Below are 23090 nucleotides of genomic sequence, written 5' to 3'. Positions count from 1 at the left end.
AGCAAAAATGACAAATGTGTTCTAGAACAACAAATCTGCGATTAGCGATATGATATGCCACAACAAACATTCTACGCCACGGGCGACGCATCACCGCTGGGAAGCGGTTAGGAGTGGAGAGGGGGAGTGGCGTGGAGACGTTCTTCACTTCCAGGCACAGGCACTAAATAACATTGGTGTATAAAATGGACAATTTGTTTTTCATAAAAACAAATTTTTATCATTTCATGTATCTTCTGCATTTCATTTCAGTTAAGAGCGGGGGTTGTAGCTTTAGTAGACGTAGCAATTTAGCTTGGATTTAGAACCTTAATTCTTAAAAATTCCTAAAAACTTAAATTCCTGCATAAGACCACAGTGTTATATTAAGCCAAAAATCCAACTACTCGATTATTTTATTAAAAGTGTGTTAAAATAAGTTAGGCGATTTACATACATGAGACTTTGTATTGAACTCAACACAAATAAAACACATTATTTAAAATTGTGTGAACACTCTTTCTCGCAATCCTTCGTTTGAATATTGAGCGAAGACAATATTTTTTTACTGAGTAGGTGCATGAAAATATGTTTGAGCAAATGGCAATGAGCATGCCAAATGATGAAACGGCCTGGCCACGTTGAACAAATTCCAGATGACAGGATACTTAAGATACTTTTCCCAAAAACCGTTTGAGGTAAATTCGTAGACGAAGAGAAGTCTATGATGGGAATTTCTGTTAAGTGGAGAATAATGATGAGCGAACATGGAAGATGTCAAAAAATTAAATAAAATAAATAATTAAATTTACAAAAAATAGTTTTTTGTGAAAAAGGATTGAGAATTGATAAAAACATTGTATTCTATCCTAATTTCAATAAAATAGCCAAAAATTGTAAAATTATTTTGGATTCTTCAAATACAACAACTACACAAAAATTGTGTATACTATAGGGTTTACGTAATATTGATTAATCCGTTTTGTCAGCTCGTACTGTGAAAGAGTACTTTTGAATACGATTACCTCTTGGCAGGATTGACACACAGACAAATTTACAGAATGAAGAAATGCAAAATAATCGAGTTGAAACAGGATATTAGCTTTTCTTTCAATAATGCGCCTAGTTCCAACAGTCTAGACTTCTAGATTATAGAATATCGTTTTTTCGAAAGATGCAATTAATTTGGGTGTGACATTACATATTAATTTTTTTTAAACACACACACTTTGAAATACACCATTTTTTTATTGAATTAATAACTGACAGCCAACCAGGTTTTGCTCATCTCAAGTTTCATCGGGGAATTTAATATAGTAGCTCTGATAAAGCTGGGGAGGCGAAATCTGGCTGTTTATTAATTCAATAAAAAAGTGGTGGATTAAAAAGAATTTTTTAATTTAAAATTATATTAATTTTATATGCAAAGTGAAAGCTTAAGAAAATGTTTAAATATATAATAATGTTGTGTTTGACCATAATAAAAAATATATATATATATAACGCGTATTTTTTGACATATTTTTTTATACATATAGTAGGTACTTTTAGTAGGAAATTGAAGTCTGTTGTCCTATAAAAAAAGAAAATGTGTACTTACTTAATTCACTATACTCTTTAAGTACTTTTTATGATTTATCTCTAAACTTGTATGAAAATTATTTATTCACTTTTATTTGACATTGAGCATTATCTTTGTACAAAATAATTTTCTTTTATACTTTTTCCTTATTTACATGTAAACAAATATTTGAAATTGTTATCTTCCAGTCAATATGTGAGAAATAGTTATTGTTTTACAAAATTATCTTTTAATTTCTGTCTGTATCTGTGTTTTCTCCTTAAATAAATATATATAAAAGCGAAAAAAAAAAATATATATAGCTCGGTAGCAGCAGCTATTGATGTTTCGTGGCAAATACATCACTGCGTGATCCCAGTGGCTATTCAATAAAAAGTGCACCCTCTCAAATGATGTTACATGGAATGATAAATTTGCTAAAAGTTATTTTAGTTCAACTGGCGTCAACAAGGCCGCAATATCGCACAACGATACACAAGAGACGAAAACGTTGTCGATCTGACTCCGCTTTTGAAATGTTTGCCTTTATTGGCAGCAGAGAGGCATAGAGGTCAGACGGGCAGAGGCTAAAGAGGTGTAATAGTGTCGGTTTAGAGTACGGCATCAGATGTTCGGGCAAGTTGACAGTCGGCTCTAGTGGCCAGGCTTGCCGCGTGACCCGCTTCTCAACGCCCACTGCAGTGATCCGCTACTACTAGACTACGGTATTGCTACGCCGGGCCCGTAGCGTCGATCGGCAAGGAGGAATAATATATTGCTACTAAATCAAATGAGAACTATTGGCGAGTTCATCAGCGGATCGAAATAAAACAAAAGTCTAGTGCTTAACTCAAAGCCTTTTGAAATGCAAAATGTAATGTATTGCGAAATCACAACTACAAAATATAATTTACATTGTCTGTTGAGTAAAATGTCATTTCAAATGATAAATTAAGTAGGTTTTTTGGTTATATAATATAGAAACATCTGCAACTTTACAATATTAATAAGTTACACGGCTTTCGTGTCCCCTTTCTGTTTTTTCCTCTTTATCATAATACTAAATCACTTCCGAAATACATTTTTTGCAGAGAATATGCTGTAAATAGAATATACTGCCAGAAATAAAAATTCTCATAATTTTTCCCGGGGCCAGAGATTAAATTTCAAAAAATTATCTTTGGAGGAATAAAATACATAAATGAACTTTGCTTCGTGATGAGAGTTTAAACAAATAATAGGAAATAGCCGATTATATAATTTAGAGTAACTTAATAATTGAAAATGTTCGTGGAATGATAAAGGTCAAAGTGTTAAAATTTGAGTCAACAGAAAAAATAAGTCACTTTGTAGAAAAGTTTATTTCAAAATTCTTACAAAATCAGACGCTATGTAAAGCACATATACTATCTACCGTTAAACTTAAAACTCCTACTCGCAAAATATTTTTTTCTGAAAATAATCATAAAGCTCACTTGAAAACCTATTGCTGTCTTATAAAGCACATTCAAATCATGGCACTGCAGTCGGAAATTCTAATTAAGAAAAACTGAAGCAAAGCGTGCCGAGTTCAATCCGACACGACCAGGGATGAAAATTTCAAGTTGCCCGAGTGGAGTTCCCAACAACTACCGTCCGAGGCAGTCCGAGAAACGCGACGTTCACGACTTTTAAACGAACGCTTTGATTTTGTTTACAAAACTCTTTGGGAGGACCAAGTAGCGATATTAATATTTCTTCACGACAAAGTGGCCGTTCTAAGCTTCTTTGTCAAATATGAAAATTTCGGTAATTTCAGTAAATCCACTGCATTCCTGCATTCGAATTATCTTTTGACTTTTTTTAATTGATGTATAGGGAAGAGGACCGATTCAAATCAAACTCTTTCATAACGATGATTTACCACATATAGTAATTTGAAACATCTGGAAAACCGTTCGTGCACCAATGACAAGATTTTTTTCCAGCGGACAAACCAATTGTGCGCTGGTGGCATTGGAATTTCGCCCTAGCTGGAATTTTTGATATGCGATTTAAACCTGTATGCACTAAAAAAATGCATACATTTTTTAACAGAATCACTTCCGCTAGAAAAATTTTAGAGTTCATTTTCAATTTCATGCATCTAGCCCCTTGAAAAAGGTCTAGTGTTCCAAAGTGTGTTTACATTATTCATTTAGTGCGGGAATTTTTACAGGGGATCGTTACTTTTAGAATTAGTATGGGCGTTGTGATGATTTTGCTTGAAAATATTCATTCATTTTTAAATCTTAACAGCCAAGCACTGTAACCTTAAATAGCTAGGTAATATAACCATTCTCTTTCGCTTCGCCTTATATAAGTATTAGTATTTCTCCTAAGTCACAATAAATAGACAATACGAGACTCAGCTATTTGAGAACGCATGAGTTTCTATCTAACTATCTTAGAAAGGATTATCATATTGTATTTTTCTCTCTTCATCTCTGTAAGACCAACCTGACAATGGTTCTTAAGGTGGGGAGGAATATGTTGCACATGAACCAAATCTCTCAGCTAGGGAAGATTCAAAGGGAAAATCCGATTGCTTTTTAAGATAATCTCTCCTCATTGACACGATCTTCACCATTGTCTGAATATTTTATATTTATTTTTCTTTTAATCTTTTTCCATTTTTACTTTCTTTAAATATTTATAAAAAAAAATTAATGGTGATTTTATGAAAATCTTAAAAATTAAATTGAATTTGTAAGGTACATATAAGAAATTTAATAAAGTCATTATTACTATAAAATATTCCATAAATGGAGATGCCGCGAATCAAATGCCTCTTAGCAAATGGAACTCATCTGTGATATCGCATGAAAAGTATTTTTACATAAAATTTTGTGAAAAGACATAAATTGTTTGAATAACCGACTTTCGTAATTTTGATGAATGAGGTTAAAAGATATATGTAAATAGAAAAAATATATTTGCAGATTTCAAACGTGATAAAGGAGGTTTGTTCTAACACGCTGCACTTCACTGTACACGTTCCACTTTAAAACAATACGGAATACTTGTTAGGCTTGTATTTAATGTTACGGGTTTTATGTATTTTTCATTATAACTCGAGTGTCGAAGCAATATTTCATTGATATTTAAGTATTCTGGTAAATTCGTTCCACCTGTTACAGTAACCAGTTTTCCCGCTGTCTTTCTCGTTCTCTTTTTATACAACTTAATGAAAAGTTTAATAAACGAACGGGAGTACACATGCGATCTGTGAAACTTTATTCTTTTATTGGTTCGATTATTCCAATGGGGTTTTAACCAGCAATCATTTCCCTACTCTACATCGCGAATCGTTAATTGCATTGCACAAATAATCGTTCATGGAATGCATTAAAACTTTTAATTTAATCGAATATTTCTTTTGGTATCATTATAGATCACGTAAAAAATGGTATTTTACTGAGCGTACCATATTGTATAGTCAATGTTGAGTATCTGCGGTTCTTGATGCATCACAAGGATTTGCTCTCCGAGACTCACTACGAAATTCACATACCAGGAGTAATGTAACCCTTTAGTATTTAAAATAATATTTTTTAATTGACAACCCATATCTCCTGAATTGGAACGACACCACCAGGGTCGACACCACACCCTATTATGTATTCCACGTGACAGAACGGACATTCTAGTGCAGCATCGAATGACAAGAGGCTAAATGATAACTATCTAATCTAGGTTACTAGACATTTTGACACTGAGACACTGGCCTTGACGGTTTCAAAAGTCATTTTTGTAAAAGAACCTGATAATACGCTATTGTAAATTTTTTTATATACTTATTTATTTCTAAGTAAACCACTAGCAAAAAGGTTTATCCTAATGTTTTAATTACTATAGCGCATAAATAAAGATGAAGACTACTATCAGACGAAATTTGAAACAACGCTATTACTTAAATATTCTGGAAATGTACGGGATATCGGTGGATGCAGCTAATAATGACTCAACTAAAAAAATCCGCTTGCACATTACACATTTTTCTTATTGTTTCAAAATAAGAGTTTCTTTATTGGAAGGCAGTACTTAAATGATTAGAAAGCAACTTGTAAATTAAAAACGTACTGATATTATCAATGACTATTAATGGTATTATGGAAAATCGGCTTTGTCCTCCAAAGCCGGATTGGTCGGATTTATAACATCGATTATGATTCGTTGGATTATTAATGAATTGAGGCGTCTAGTATCTACAAATTACCATTGCTGTATATGTAGATTTGGACAAAAGTAAAATTATGATTCATTTCTTATAAAGAGGGAGGGGGATTCAATTTTGATATTACTTTGCAACGTCAACCACATTTTGTTACTGTAATAATCAGTCCATTTCAAAAATGTTCTTATGATTGTTTTTCCCAAAATATGTTTCTTGCTATTTTTTTAATGAGATTTATAATTATTTGTTCCACCTTTAAAAAGTGATTTAAAGTCCTTTTTGTTATTTGTTTTTGGGGTGCTCTCTCTCTTTTCTCTCTATTTTCTAACTCTTTTTTTATTACACATCTGCCTTGATAATGGATACTGTAACGTTGTTTGAAACGTTGGCTAAAGAAGGAGCTAGCGCAACACGGCATAATACCCCAAAAACAAATAACAAAAATACATTTGGCCGTCAAAATCTTAAATCATATTTGACATAAAGTCATTTAAAGTGATGATAAAAAATTAAGCTTTAAACTTAGTTTTACGCAACCTATTTTTAAGGCGATGCCATACGTAGTAATGCAAAATCATGTGTTTTTGGTTTGAAAATTTTGTCGCCTAAAATGTTTCAGATGCTTTAATTAAATACTGCGAGTAGAACACATCTTGGCCTTTGAAATAATCTAGTACTTTTTAGTAAGTCTTTTTATAAGCCCAGAAAAAATAATGTTTATCCTATGAAAACTGCTTTAAAGTTCAAAATCTCCTACTTACTAACCCATTTTCGATTATGATTTTACTGTAAAATGTGGCAAACTAAGTTATTTATAAAATTATAGAAAAAAAACCTATGCCTGAACATCCACAAAATAAAATAAAAAGCACTTTTATGCCATGTTTTTTTTTCTTGCATAAATCAAAACAGGCGGATGGTGTTAAGCGGGAATTTAAACCTTATCGCCATCCACGTAAGGGTTGTTATTGATAGCGGCTCAATTTAAAATATTACACGATTTGTAGTGCATCGCCTTAAAACATTTTTTAAAGGTGTGTTGAATTGCCATTGTGTTGAGTTGTCCGGTTACCATAATTATTATACCCTTAAATAATAATGAATTATACATTAATCCAGCGACATTGATAAACTTTCTGAATCACTTGCAAAGTGTGTTTAATACCATTATCCAAACTTCAGGGTTTTTTCCGTAACAAGTTGGCACGGCCTACAACTTTACTACTGTCCGGTTTAAGAAACGGGAGCATCTGAACACATCATTCTGTTTTCACACAGTTTTAATGATTAATTGTAGGTGCTACAATTAATCATTTATATTGAATCCCTATTAAAATCTTACACGCGTAAAGAATTTGCTACGAAATATTGATTTGTAAAAGTTTTTGAAAGTCACAGGATCAATCTTTTAAATAAACTTTTTTTTTCAATTTTCTTCATGGTGATAATGTAACACAATATTTTGTTGTTATTTGTTTTTGGGGTGTTATGCCATGTTGCGCTAACTCCTTCTTTAGCTAACGTTTTGGACAACGTTACGGTGTCCATCATCAGGGCAGATGTGCAATAGATAGTGGTGTGAAATGTGTGTGTTTGGGTCTTCCCAAAGCCTTCTTTGGGAAGACCCAAAACCCACAGAGCTCGCTTAATTACGGAAGCTATCGAAATTCACAAAAATCCCATTAATATGAATAAAGACGACGGAACTAAGCTCAATTGTTCTTGGTATCCGGTAATTGACGGCTACACCAAAGCTAAACGCAGAAAACCATTTTAAATTTTACTGTAAAAGCAGCTCGTAGAGTAGTGAGCTGGCAACACGGTATCGCACAGACGTACTTAAACACACATTTCACCACTATTCATTACACATCAGCCCTGATAATGGACACTGTCCACGTTGTCCGAAACATTGGCTAAAGAAGGAGTTAAATCTTAAATCACATTTAAGACAATCTTAATTAAATTGATAAATAATCTAAATATAAATAAAAAGCTTTACCCATGCTAATCGCCGATACTTGGACCGCCAGCGCTTTGTAATTTTTTTTTAGGCGGTTTGATCAGCCTTCAGAATAACGTTCATTTAAGTTAGTGTTATAAAAATATTCAATATTATCTGTGAAATTGAAAAATTCCATAAAGAGTCATTTCGTCATAAAATCGGATACTTCAGTATTTTCTGTCGAAAGTTTCTTGTGCAACATTGCCAGTTTTAGCTCGCAACATATTTTTATCATGAGCTATGGAACTTAAAATAAATATTTAACTGTAAAGAAATTAGGCAAGAGACCATTTTTTCCATTTTTTTTTAAATAATGGTATTAACTTCAAATGAAATCAAGAAATGAAGGTAGTATTTAATTTTTTTGTTGTTTGTAATAATAACAATTTGTGTAATATTTTACCAGTTTTAGCTCGCTACATATTTTCATCATGACCTACGGTAAATAATGGTACCTACCTATTTAACTTCAAATGAAATCAAGAAGTGAAGGTATTATTTTGGTTGTTGTTTGTAATATTTAGAATTTGTGTCATTATTTTTTTGTAAGTAGTTGTATTTTGGTAATCATTACAATTTTTGTAATAATTGTGATTACTGATTTTTTTTGTTTGAACTAGTAATAAGTTTTGTATAACTTATAATGTATGTATGATAGAGAATAAGCAAGGAAGAAGCCATAAGGAATAGTAATTAATAGTGAGAGACGGGTATCGGGGAACAATTGAGTGAAGTAATATTATCTCGACAATGGCAGAGAAACGTGAACAGGCTTTACGACAATAATCTATCATTGCATCGGTCTACTAAGAACGTTTTACCGCGCTTGTCGACTCGTTGATTTAACATCATTGTAGCTGCTGTAATTACTTATGTCAGATTTGTAGAACTTATCCATTATTTGACTTTATAAAAACAGAGTATAGTTTTATTAAAAACTTCTACGAGTAAGAATAATATATAACTGAATCACAAAAAAAATTTATTATAAAGCCATTTTAAGCTTTTTTAAAATATTACCCAATATTTTTTTTAATACCACGCAAGAGTCCCAACTGCTCCAAACAGTTTGAAGTCAGTAAAACTATGGTATCCACAGTTTTATTTTATTTATTCACGTAATTATTTAGTTTTAAAATTACATGTTTATATCAAATATATGTTTTTATCAATATAAATGTAAACATTAAAGTATACGACAGAAATTGTCTACTTAAAATCACACCCTGTAACTCAAATTGTATATATATTAGTAATAAAGAACAAATAAAATATCTCGGAATAATTATTATCGACAGTAAAATAAAAAGGAATAATCAAATAAACTCCACAGTAAACAGAATGAGGAAACTAAGACTTAGATATACTATCTCATTAAAAATATTAAAACAAATTTACTTTGCACTTGCGCACTATGTACTACAATATGGAATCATAGCTTGGGGGTGCATATAAATCATCCCTGCTCCTACTCAAAAATTATCCTAAACAAAACCGTATAACTACCCAACAATAAATGTATTCCAAAAATTCGCTGTTCCCCCATTTACAAAAATTTACGGCAAAATTGCACTACTTAATCAGCTACAAAAAGATATCTTTAATGAAAATAATACCCCACTGCTAAATATTAGCGTAAGGACAACTTCTGTTGGTGGACTACCGTACAAATCACAACAGCACAGAATCACTACGTATATAAAAGAATAAAATTATTTAATCAATTACTCGCTGATATGAGAACAGAAAAAAATATGACAAACATAAATATAAATTAAATCATATTTTTGTAGTACCACCATATAAATTTATCTTTCTCTTAGATATATTCTTGACTGTTTTGGTATTCCTAATGTTTTATGAACATCTACATACATTTCTTGTTTGTATTACCTTTATAATCTTAATATATATTGTAAGTCTAAATCTCTAATATGTTAAATTGTTAAGTTATTGATAAGGAATTTTAAGTTATTAATAAGTTGTCCTCTCCTAACCACAAGCGTCAGCTTTTGTAGGAGAGTGTGTTTATTATATTTTTTTATATTTTGTAAAAAAATAATAATAATAAAAATAAAAGAGTACTCTTACACCAGGGCGATACTGAGAGTATCTTCGACAGTTGTAAACTAATCAAAAATTCATACAAATTTAAATTAAAAGTATTTCAATAAAAAAATCGTTTACATGCGCCTCCATATACCCTTATGGATTTTATCGCCCCCAACTATCTTGGAGACTAAAATCTGTAGTCGGCGAGCTGTTTTACCTTACTTTGGATTCTATATTTCACTACTGACTGACTAATCTTTATTTCTTATCTTTACAGAAAGTGAAAAACATCAATTGAATAATAGGTTGTAGCAAACTGTTAACATAGTTTCTCAGCACTGATCGCATCCCAACCGAACGCATTTCATATTATTTACTCACAAAGAGCATTGAAGTAATGTTTCAAATCCATACAGATACGTAATAGTTAATTACTTTCTAATTTTATGAGAGATTTTATTTTTTGCCACATTTTGGTAGGTTTGCCAACACTTACGAGCATTCGCTGGCTAACATGTAGCCAAACCATAGGCTTAAAAATTTTCGAACGCTCAAGGTCGAAATTGAATATAAAGCTTCAGTTTGTCACTACTGAAATTTTACCAAACTAAATGTTTTTTTTTACTATGTCACAACATTAATTATCAAACTATTTCATATTCTGTAATAAAATTCAGTGGCAAAGGCGTTGAGCAGGCTTCAACACCTGACCATATAACTCATTTCACTGTTGTCCACAAAGGATTGATGCAATCATTGTAAAGACATACACTATTAATAAAATACAGCGAGCGTCAATGCCTGTGCGTCAACGCCTGACCATACACCTCATGTCACTGTTCTCTGCAAAGGATTAATAAAATCATTTTAAAGACATACACTATTAATAGAATACAGCGAGCGTCAATGCCTGACCATACACCTCATTTCACTGTTGTCCACAAAGGATTAATGCAATCATTGTAAAGACATACACTATTAATAAAATACAGCGAGCGTCAATGCCTGTGCGTCAACGCCTGACCATACACCTCATGTCACTGTTCTCTGCAAAGGATTAATAAAATCATTGTAAAGACATACACTATTAAATAGTAAATTTGACTATTCTTTTCACGCTATATTGTTTATTTCCCTATAAATTGAATAAATTTGTATGTATTTCAGTTAAAACCTTGAAGCTCAGAAGATTTGTCCTTGTTGAACAGGGACTAAAGTGACCTTTTTATGATGAAATTCCAACAAAGCTGTAGGAATGTTACAGTAGAACTTAGGAAGTGTATTATTTTGCCAAGATTAACATTAGTACCCATATACAATGTACATTTTTGCTGGGCATTTAAAACAATTTTCCCCTTCTTAAGGCTCTGCGCAAATACGGAACCACTCAAACGTAACTTTGTCGAGTGTAAAAGACTTTTTTACCATAAACGAGGTACATTTTTATTAAACTCAAGCGAGTGAAGCGAACATTTCGCATTCTTATCCCATCTCTCCATAGTAGGCTTGTTGTATATCACGAAACCTCAGTATTGGCTCTACTTCAGTAGTGTATTATTCAGCCTCTCTTCGCAAGGCTTTTTCTTACAAATAAAATATACGTTTTATTATTTAAAAGTAGGACATTGTCAGGGCCCTCCGCAGACTGGAACGTGTGTCAGAAGACATGTAAAAAACTAAGCATGTTTATCGGCCTTTTTCATGATAGATATCTGCATTGCGTTTGCGGTAAATATTTCAGTTCCGTGTAACGATGTTGTACATAGTCATAATAATATTACAGTGAAAAAGTTTGTCACTGTAGCAATATTAGCCATTACAGGTCACAATGAACCAGCGTGGTGTGTGCTACATTTAAAGTAATATGTCATAGTATTTTATTCATATTATCACAAATTGTACGTATATCTAGTAATTAATTATTTGTCAAATGGATAAAAAAATTACCAGAAAATATAATATCATTTCTTCTTTTTATAAATAAATGATTTCAATGGAGTGTCGCGATTTTTTAGATTTTTCTATAAAAATGTGTTTTTACACCCAAAATGATATTTTTGTTATACTCCAATCTACGTTTTATGAGAAAAAAACGCTGAAGATGACTATTATTCCATGCAAATTGATATAATAAGTGGGAAATGGAAATGTGTTTCCTTTCCTTTGCATATATAAAACACCATCCAAAAGTTCTTTGTTCTTATTTGTTAGTTATTGTTGCAAGCCTTTGTCAGTTTGATTATTTTGCATGTGAATTAAATATTGCTTCACAAAAGTTTTATTAAATTACGTTAAATATAAATTTACACAAGTTCCATTCCATTATATCATAAATATATCACATTTTGTATTTTAGTTAGTTTCATAGAATATAATTGACGAGCGACTTGTAAATGCATACGGCAGGCGACACATTTACGCTATACGCCTTATGGCTTGGCCTATTTCAGCGTGTTTTTGAGAACAATCTGTGAGAAGTAATAGATAGAAAACCTAATGATTAAGGTTAAATAGACCGTTAATCTGAGTATAGTAGAGCTAATTGGTATTAAAGTACCTATAGACTAAGGGAAGTTACACCCTTAGTTTGAGCTCAGTGGTTTTAGAGATTACAGTAAACTTCAGCTTGGGCTGGTAGTTAGTACCTTTTATATTTATATTTCATCAAAATAAATACTGAAAGGGTCCTGGAAGCAGCATGCAGCACTCGTTCTACAAACTGTATCAAAAGCTTTTCAACGTATTCTGGAGCAGCAACAGAAACTGCTCCATAGAGGGCGGCATCTACTACAACCGCCCACAGCATCTTCACATCACGGGCCCTGGGCAGCATTCTCTCGCTTTGCAATCGAAGCCTCTGGCAGAACAGACTCTCCAGCTGCAATTAGAACAGCGGTCAGAACAGCAACATGGTGGACAGTACGTGCTACTTGTGCCCAAATAATTTTCACATCACGATATGAAGTAATGCGTACGATCGATTATTTATATGAGAGTATGGAATGTATCGGCAGCATCTCCTATCCTTTTCCTATTTTCCCCTTCCTCTCCCCTTCCTTTAACACCAAATTAATTTTAAGAAACTAAAACTTCATTTCTAATGCACTTTAACATAAGAAACTTCTGTGGCTTGACTTCAATTAACTTGTATATTTATATCTATCACTGCATATTATATAAAAGCTGTTTGTTTCTTACAAAATAAATAAATCAGGAGCCCTTGGCTGGGCAGACTCTCCAGGCGCAATAAGAGCCTCTTGCAAATCAGGGACCTCCGGTTCACTCGAAAGAACGGTTGGAGCAACACAGTAGCCGGTACGCGCTTCTCTTGCCCAGAAGATCATCTTGTCAGCAGCCTTTGGGCAGGAAAACCACCTCAAATCACTCAGTAGGTAAGGCATTGTCGTTATGTAATACCAGGTACAAAGTTATTGATTTCGAAAATTAACAATGTTTATGTTTTACCATTTAAACTGCATCATTCGTTACTTTACACGGAACAAATAATTACCGTAGCAAGCTTTAATTTAATTTTAGTTTTAACTTAATTTAACCAATGCTTTTCTCCCAATCCCTCCAAGCCAACTAACAATTATTTCGCTTTTGGTTCTGTGATTTAGATTCTAGGACTGTTGTAGTGATTCTGTCTTCCCTGTTTAATAATACATGACTGACCAATCCGCTCTAGTTGACTGGCTCTCGGTCAGTTCTTGCTGCTGGGCATAGAACAACGAATAACACTAGAAATACCTTGTGGGCGTGTTTTATAATTCAAGTGTTTGCATAAACGAGGCTTAAATTTTCAATACACAACTATGTTTATGAAAGCCAAATGAGATGTTGATCTACGGTGTCAGAGAGCGTAATGGAGCATACGTTTCCATTCAAATTTGTATCGAAGGCACTTTTTATTCGCTGATGCTGTATTATGTTGTTCCGTCACGGTCAATGTTCGTATGTATATATCTTTTGCTCGTGTTTCCTCAGATCCTAGTTTTAATAACTTTTCTTTACAGTAGGCTCTTCACGAAGTCTTGTTTTTTAAACAGAAATTATGTTTATCTATTTCAAAGAACTAGAGTAAAATGAATTAACGTATTTAAATAAAAAAAAAACTGCCCTAAAATCAGTATTTAATTAGTACAGTTTAATTACTCGGCAAATCTCCGAAAAAATATCATTTCAAACTATTTACATTTAATCAACAATTTTTAATTGTCGTTTTCCTCATAATTCTAAAAAAACACACGTTAAATGGTACTGTCAAGGAAATATTAAAACCCTTATCTAAAGAAGAACGCTATTTCAGAAAGTAAAGACAAGTGAAATAATCTGTAAATTCTCACATTATTATTTTTTTGTATGGAATAAATAATTTCTACATTAGTATACACCATTCTGGGAAACTTTTGAAAAAATGATCACATCTCAAAAACATTGCACGTGGAACGTTCATGAAAATCATTAAGGTATATATTGATATAAAAATAACCACAAGCAAAACATTTCCATTTCCCAATATATTTAAGCTGGACCAAATTTTGGCGGTCAGTAAGAAAGTGCGGAAATATGACTACATAATAATATTTTTAATGAAATTTAAATTTGGTAAAAAACACACAACTCCTCTTTCCCTTACAACAATTATTATTAAACAGAAGGAGAGGAGGAATAATTACACGGTTTTAATGTGTTATGTAATACATGATAGAAAAAGCAAAAAAAAAATAATGGAATTACTCGAATGTAACGCGCTGTCTTTTTATAAATCATAAATCTAGCAAAGATATTTTTTGATTATATTAAGCACTTAAGTAAGCTTGGTCAGAATATCTAAGGCTGAATGAGAAATTAAATATTAAGTAGACCGTAAGATTGTTAACTCTACACATAATGGGATCATGCAGGAAAGAAAGGCAAGGTAGGCTTATTTTAGCAAGAATAGGTTACGAAATCTCCCGTGTTTGGCAGGCCGTTGGATGCGGTTCACAGCACGTATTGGGAACGTTCCCTGAATATTGCACCAAGCTGAAAGTCCGTGAATCTTAAGTAAGGCGTGAAGTTATTCGGAAGATTTTGTTTACCCGAATCAAAAATATTTAATTCTAAATAATTATACGACAAAATAAGAGCAAAGTAACTAATGAATAAACTGATCATAACTTAATTGTTTAAGGTAGCTATTTAAAATAAGCTATTAATTTTCATAAGAATTTTCTTAGATTGCAGTCTAAGAACCACCCATATTATACTAAAGAGCCATTTTATGTTCATTTTTCATAAGACTTCTCGTAGATTGCAGTCTAAAAGTCACCCAAATCATCCTAAGGAGCGATGTTATATTTTTCACTCGTAAGACTTGTAGTTTAAAAGATTGAGTAATAAAAGCCCCCCACATTATTATACCAAAGAGCCTTTTTTATCTTTGATCAATAATGTTACAATTTATTTATTTTTTAAATATAAAAAAAAATCGGCGAACAAGTTCTGCTGCCTAATTATAGATTATATTGAAGCCATTTCGCTTATTGAAGTTAATTTTAAACGGTGACCGGATAAATCATCACAATGATAATTCATCACATCTTTAAAAAGTTATATAAAGTCATGGAAAGTGATGAAACAAAATTTTTATTAACTGGGTTAAGTAGGTTAGGTTAGGTGAGGTTAAAAAAAATTTCATCGTTTCTAATGACTTTATATCACTTTTTAAAAGTGTGTTGAATCGTCACTCTGTTGTGTTATCGTGGAACCATTTTAAACAAATTGAAAGTTTGATGATTTCTTCCTAATGCGAAACAGCGGTTACCTAGGAAAAAGAATGTTAAGCAGAACTCGTTCATCATATTTTTTTTTCAATTAAATAATGGTTTTATTGAATACGACTCTGAGGACTTGTCTTAAATAATATGCTTAAGAGTCATTTTGTATTTTTGTTTAATAAAACTTTTCTTAGATCGCAATATAAAAGCAAATCATATCACACTAAAGAACAGTTTAATATTTTTAATTGTCCCATTTTCTGAAAACGTATGCTTTGAATTCAAAATCATAAAAGCCAAGCCGCTTCAAAAGTTCACACGGCACAATAAAGCCCACAGTTAAACAACTAAGGTCAACCTTTTTTACCGTTTGTTCGTTTCCTGTACTCTATTTAAGTTAAGTTATATGGAACGATGCTAACCAACAGAGAAGCCAAATTATAATTGTGATCTATTAATAGTATTTTATAGTTCAACCTTAAAAAAATTGTCTTTAACAAAATATGTGTGTGCAATACGTAACATTTAGAATTTTCATTTTAAACTTGTGCAGACCAGCGAAAAATCAAAAATAAATTTATTGCAGAATTTGTGCAGCTTTGATGACTTATAAATTCCCTCAAGATCATGGCATATAAAAAAAATTAGAGAAGATTGGTCATTCGAATTAAAATAAAATCGTTAGTAAACTTTAAAAAACATTATTAGATATTATATCTGTAAAAATGTAGGCAAAAGATTTAGACTTTTCGAATGTGCAATTATCGTTTTTGATTATAATAAAATAATGTGGTCACCCACTTTATCGTTTGTCCGACATGACGTAATACCTATCAGATCCAATTTCAAAAGTTCATCAAAATTGAAATATTTTACACCACGCATGCATTCAACGACAACTGAAATAAGTATGTTGTACCATGTTTCCGTATTATGTAAAAGTTATATAAAATATATATATGGTTTTTTTGTAATCTTTTTTATGTCAGAACACCATAAAACATAGTCATATATCGGGTCTTAAAGAGACCCATGTTGAAGAAGGGAGGAACATAGGCCAGCAGATCGTCCCTCACTCGAGCTGTTGAACTAATGAACAAGTCGTTGGAACGACGCATTCTCTTCAGTGCCTTGGAGCATCTTCCATTGAAATACTGATAGAACATCATTCCCACCTGCGCCTGCGGTCTAAAGATTAAAATATGTTTGTTAAGGTAGGAGAACCTATCAATCGGACCTCCTTTCTTTACTTCCCAACCTTCCTTTTACCCATCTCCTTCTCTTCTCCACTCTCTTCAGCCTCACTTCTTACCTACCCTAAGTAGGGTTGCCATTTATATTCCTACCGACTGCTGAAAACTGGGAGTAATTGAGACTCTTGCACGGTATTTACATAACAAAAACATATTTTCAAGTACAGTAAATACCTCAATCCTCGATCATAAAAAAATATATGTTTCTTTTAATATTAGTTAGTTCTATTCTGCAGGTCGTCGTTCATTTGGCTTTAGACCCAGTACAGTTTTAACTCGATTGTTTGCCTCTTGGCCTATATTCCGCCGGTCGAGGGCTAAATATTTGAGTAAACTGCCATTATGATATGGTGCGTGCCGCCGTACGTTTTGCCTGAGACGTGTTTAAATATAATAAAAATAGCCGAAAACGCGTGATAAATGCGCCTATCAACAACCTATTGATTTTTCCGCGGCAGCCAAATGGATGTGGGCTCCAACAACTAACTGTTGAAAATTTTAAATCAGATGATTGCAATACTAATTTTGTATTGCCCACTAGCTAACAATTATTGCTACAGTGTAGGTGAAGAATTTATAACTCTTGCGAAGTAATATCTAAAAAGACAGATGGCATTGACAATAATAATATATCATTTTTCCTAACTCAGGCGGTTGTTCTGCAAATTTTGTCATTGAATATTCCATGCGAATGCCGTTTAAAAGGTATTTTCTTTCAACGTATTCCGACGCTGGAAAACAAAAGGTTTTTTTATTGATTAATAATTTTGGTAATTTTTGACGGAGCTGATTAAAATTTTTATTTTACTTCTCTGTAGAACGAATTACTGAATTCTAATGTTTTTAAACTTTTAACAGTAATACAAATGTAAATCCATTTTCAAAAAAAATCAACGTCACAGAATAACATTGAAAAATTTATGTCATTCTTGTTTCCGCTGCGCGGCAAATGCATTATCAAAAACATATTTGCGTGACTACGTTATGATAATCGATTCAGCGTCGCGCTACACATTCTCTGATAGGGAGAAATCAAGAACAGACCTCCAATTATAGGCCAGACGTATATTTGAAAACTTTGGGAGCCTTTTGAGAGTAGATGATAGACTAGAGAAATCTGTGGCGGAGGGGTTGAGACACGAAGAATGCCCTACGACCTCCGCACTGGCACCGGGTCAGTGCAAGAGCCGATTCAAGACAGTGACCATGATCTAAATCTTCAGTCATAAAAAAATTTGATAACAGATAATGAAGAAATAATTAATAGACGACTGGCGAGAATGAGGGTTAAATAAGATTGACTTGTTGTTGATGGTCAAAGTAAGACGAACCCCTAACCCTTGATACTGGAACATAAATGCAGTTTATCATCAACTCATTCCACATTGGAGTATTTTTTGTTATAGAGACAGAAAGATCACTAAATCCGTAAAATCAGATATTAAACAGAAATATTATGTATTACATTAATATAAAGGGTACCTATTCAAAAACATATTCGTTGACTGTGGTTATAATTGGACATTTCCTTTAGCATCGATAGTAAACCTATTCTGCGGCAGGCGCTCTAACGTGAAAACAGTGTTGATTCCAAAAAGAGCCAAAAAAGAAAAATCGCAATGGTTAGTGATATTTCACACAAAACATTCAAACAAGCAATATCTGTAAAAATCTAAAACGTTCTAAGGCTGGAAATAGTGCAATGCGTACCGTCGCTCGATGCACGAGATTGCGCTGACGAGCTGGGGGTCTAGCATAGTGAAATCGATAACCTTACAATGTCGGATCGATAGGCGTAACTACTGATGATTTTATACCGATCCATAAAGCCCTATGTCTATACGATATTGACAAAATCCGGGATCCATGGTCAGTTTGTGATTATTTGATTGTGTCCAAGGTGTCGGATAAGCTGTCAATATTCATGACTTTTTGGATAATGTCGTTTTGAGTAAATTATGGCTGATTTATGACTAATTTATGAATAGAGGTGAACTACCTAAGCCCATAAGTTGAAAGAAATGGGATACACGATCCATGGACGATGGAAACGCGATCGATTGATTCCGTTCCAACTTGGAGGAACAAAATTTATTAGGCATAAGTAATGGCCTCATGAACTAATTAACTCCGTTTTCAGTGTCAACAAGTATATGCGGACTGCCAATGTATATCAAAGTTATTATTTTTATTCGAAATTGTCAATTTATAAGTATTTTTTACTTTTACGTAGCTGTGTAACGTTAATTCATCTGCCAGCTGCCAGTATTGCCAGCGTATATCGATTTGTATTACCGATATCGTTTGGCGTATCAAAAGTTCGACCATGCTAGCTAAATCGCTACAAAATCGTCGGTAGTTTCACCTATCGATTCGATATTGTGAAGTTATTGATATACTGGCAATACTTGAGTGATTTGACATTCCGAATCATCAAACGTCATACGAAATGAAATACTAACCTCAAATACATTTATCGTCATCTACTTACACGACCAAATTTAGAATTAACTCCTTACAATACATTGCACATAAACAATATAACGCATTACATAGTAATTTAAAACTTCCAGCAAACGAACAAAAAACCATTGGCAAAAGCTCTTAACAGCTATTTCCTTAGCAGTTTCATTAATGACTAACACAATCTTTCTCTGGAACTCCATAATAACATTTGCGTTTATTTATTTTAATGTATTTTATTTATTTGTCTTGTCCTTAATCTAATATTGTCTTTGCCGAAATGAGTTTTATAAACTCACTGGGAATAATACATTATTACTTTGTTATCATTTTGTAATGTATTATCTTGTAATAATTTTTTTTTAAAAAAACCTAAAAATGCATTGGCCGTACGTATTTACTTTTTAGCATTAAAAGGGGATTTAATTAGTTAGTGAGGTTTTTATTTATTAGTGAGATAATTGTACAGTGAGATATTTATCCATAATTCGAGATATGGCCCAAATACATAAAAAAAACATTAAAAAATACGTATATGAACAGTCAACCCAATTTAACTGGCAGACAAGAAGATTTGGCGAGCTTTTTTTATCGGAATTTCTTATCAATCGTTGACCGTGCTAAGTAATGTTGCTAACTGACCATCATAAACTTAGTCAATATCGTATTGACATAGTCCGTGACATAATCGTATTGGCATAGGCACGCCCGTGCTAGACCTCCTGGACCGATAATCTTAGCGAATCGAAATAGTGCCACGCGAATCTCGCGGCACTATTTCCAGATTTGTACTCGTGTATAACTTTTTTTTCAGAATATTCAACGCTTAATTTATATGTAAACGTACCTGCTTTTAGCTGGAATTTAGCTTTCTTCGAAGTCTCAACTGAACATACTCGTATATCTAAATGCGCTGACTTACAAATTTTATTAAATAAAGTTGAGTTTATGCAATTTTACGATTTGATATTCAATGTGAGACATACTTATATCACTATACGGTGGGAATGTGAGCCATAAGTTAAAGTACCATGAGGAGTTGATCAATAACTTGCTGCCCTGTCCTCTAAGTGCTGGCGAACACTGAGCGCCGGGCACTGGACACTGAGCGCGCTTAATGTCGACCATCAGCCCTGCGTTAATAGTAATTGAGGGGACATATCCGCGGGGTAATGGGTGTAATGTACGGAAGTTGGTTGTTGATGACAATGTCAAGTGCTGGGCCTGAATTTGGTATTAGTTAATAAAAAATAGTTACATTATTTTATGTTGCACAGGTTACAACTCAGCAACTCCCCAACTCCGTCCAGTTTTGCATTTGAAAAACATGTTGCCATATATCTTCTTCTGAAAAAGCATTGTCCGGAGCTCGTCATTTTATTTTCAACCTAAACTGTATGATTTTATAATAATATTTTGTGATTTTCAGAAAATTTCCTCTTGTTTTGGATATTTCTTACCAAGCATGGAATGTTTATAAATTTAATTAGGGAACATACAATATTCCTTTAAAACAACTTCATGTATTGAATTCTTATATTGTTTAGAAAATTAATCAAACAAGAGATTGAATTCGATATTTATCAAAAATAATTTTAAAACTTGTTAAATGAAAAGCAATGTATATCTAATTCATTGTTTATTGTTACAAAATAATCATTGTTTACCTTATAATAGGGTTTTCTATAAATTAATGATATTTTATCACCCTTTTGGATTATTGAGTATGTATCTGCTTTGACTGCAGATGTGGATTCTGTGCTTTTGAATAAATTTAAACCTCAATATGATATTACTTGTGTGTTGTAAATATTCTAATAAATTAATATTTTCTTTAACGTTACTGGAAAAATATGTATATTATGTATTATTTTACACATATATAAGTCATTCAAATAATCTTTCGGGCTCTTAGATATCTCCTAACTATAAAACAATTGAAACGTTAAACTATAAAATTAAATTTTTATTTAAATGGTTCATGAACTTTTTTCATTGTTCATACAACAAATTTCAGAAATCGAAAATAATGTCAACGTTGTGCATTGCGGCGAAGTTGTTCAACGAAGTTTCGCTGATATGAAGTTATGAATAGATACGAAATAAAATATTTGGTCACACGTTCATAGGTAGCTACAGTCAGCTTGCTTCGCGAGTTAACTGTGAAAGCTATGCCATTTAAAAGCCATTAGCCTATCTCACAAATATTTAAATTTGAATAAAATATGATTTTATGGAACTGAAAAGCTGTTTCTTTACTTTACTTATTAATATATAATAAAATATAATTAACATATTTAGCTTAACTTACTACCTTTTTACAATTTTTCATATTTATTTTAGATGTCTTCATGAAAAAGTACAAAGCACCTATATAGATGTAGGAACGTAATAATACAGTATTTGACGATTGGTCCTACACAACAAGAACTATAGAAAGCAATTATTCCAACATAGAAATAAAACTCCCGAAATGCTCCATTAACATACTGACACTAAACGTAAGTAAAACAAATGTCACAATATTCAGAATAAATATCACGAGACAACCAAAAAATTAGGCGAACACCATAAAACATATATAAATGCTTAGTTCAAATAAAATATCTACGAATCATAATTTGATCTCAGATGGTCACATAATATCAAATACATCACAACTACACTCCTAAAAATCTTACACATTTTATTAAACATAGGATATATCATCAAACAACTGTCAACAATATATTATTGTACATAATACAATATGGAGGGGAGTAATTGTTTGTGGAGAAGCTTAGTAATAAACTGTCGTTCATATTGAAATCACACAAAAAACGTTTTTTAAAGGTAAAACTTAATGACTGTTACAGACCAATTGTATTCAACATGTTTGACGTACTAGTAAATACACAAAAAAACACATTAAAGTACAATTTAGACAAAAAAAACAAATTTAAACAAATGCGTAGTCCATTTAACGTCAAAAAAATTGAGGAAAGCATCAAAACATTTCCAATACAAAATTAAGACATGGAAAAACAATATTAAATACAAATTTCAACAAAAATAAAACTGCATTTCAAAACAAACCTATTAAACATACACATAATACACAATTTACAACCATATCATTTCATAACCTCGTAAATAGTTTCGAATTTTCATTATCTCCTTTATTATTTTGTTTATTGCATTTTAAGGAACTGTAAAATGTGCCCAGATAAAGCATTCAATGATGCCCACATTTTCAAATAATTTAAAAAATAAGTTATTGTATTAAATAAAAAAATAATGATTGATAAGTAAAAGAAAGAACTTAATAAGAAAAAAACTATTGTATTAGTTAATAAATCGTTTTTCAGAATGAAAAATAATTTTGGGGTTTGGTGATGATTGCTGTATTTTTTTCGATTAACCGTTACTTCTAAAATGATAACCTCACTTAACTAGATATTAAACAAGAAAGTATCTCGTAAAACCAGTCGTCTGTTTCATCTTTACTCATACATTAGTTATCGAGGTGTATCCGTAAATGTATAATATATTGTGTAGTTAATATATAATTATTTATATGTACAATATATAATATATTTGATTTTTGTGTTGTGCCAACATAACAGACAGAGGGTAAGCATAAAATTTACAAATAATAAATACCAACCATCAAATGACAGTGTAGGTACAGAATTATAAATTAAAACAATGTTTGAAAATGAAACCAATGAAATTGGTCAAGTTAAAACAAAACATTATTAGGGTTTTCTGAAAGAAAAATTAATGGACAGGTAGCCATAGTAGATAATATACAAGAGAAGAAATAAGAAAATTTCTGGGG

The 23090-nt window shown here is 32.1% G+C and overlaps 1 protein-coding gene across 5 annotated transcripts in view; it reads right to left on the bottom strand.

Moving 5' to 3' along the window:
• Window positions 1-23090, bottom strand: part of Sh (Potassium voltage-gated channel protein Shaker) — a 477661-nt gene that overhangs the window by 328377 nt on the left and 126194 nt on the right. The gene's annotated exons all lie outside the window — the stretch shown is intronic.

The sequence above is a fragment of the Hesperophylax consimilis genome, chromosome 31 (genome assembly GCF_061612785.1).
Source record: "Hesperophylax consimilis isolate HC1 chromosome 31, BYU_Hcon_1.0, whole genome shotgun sequence".
Classification (NCBI taxonomy): Eukaryota; Metazoa; Arthropoda; class Insecta; order Trichoptera; family Limnephilidae; genus Hesperophylax; species Hesperophylax consimilis.
This window is presented reverse-complemented; position numbering and strand designations above follow the sequence as displayed.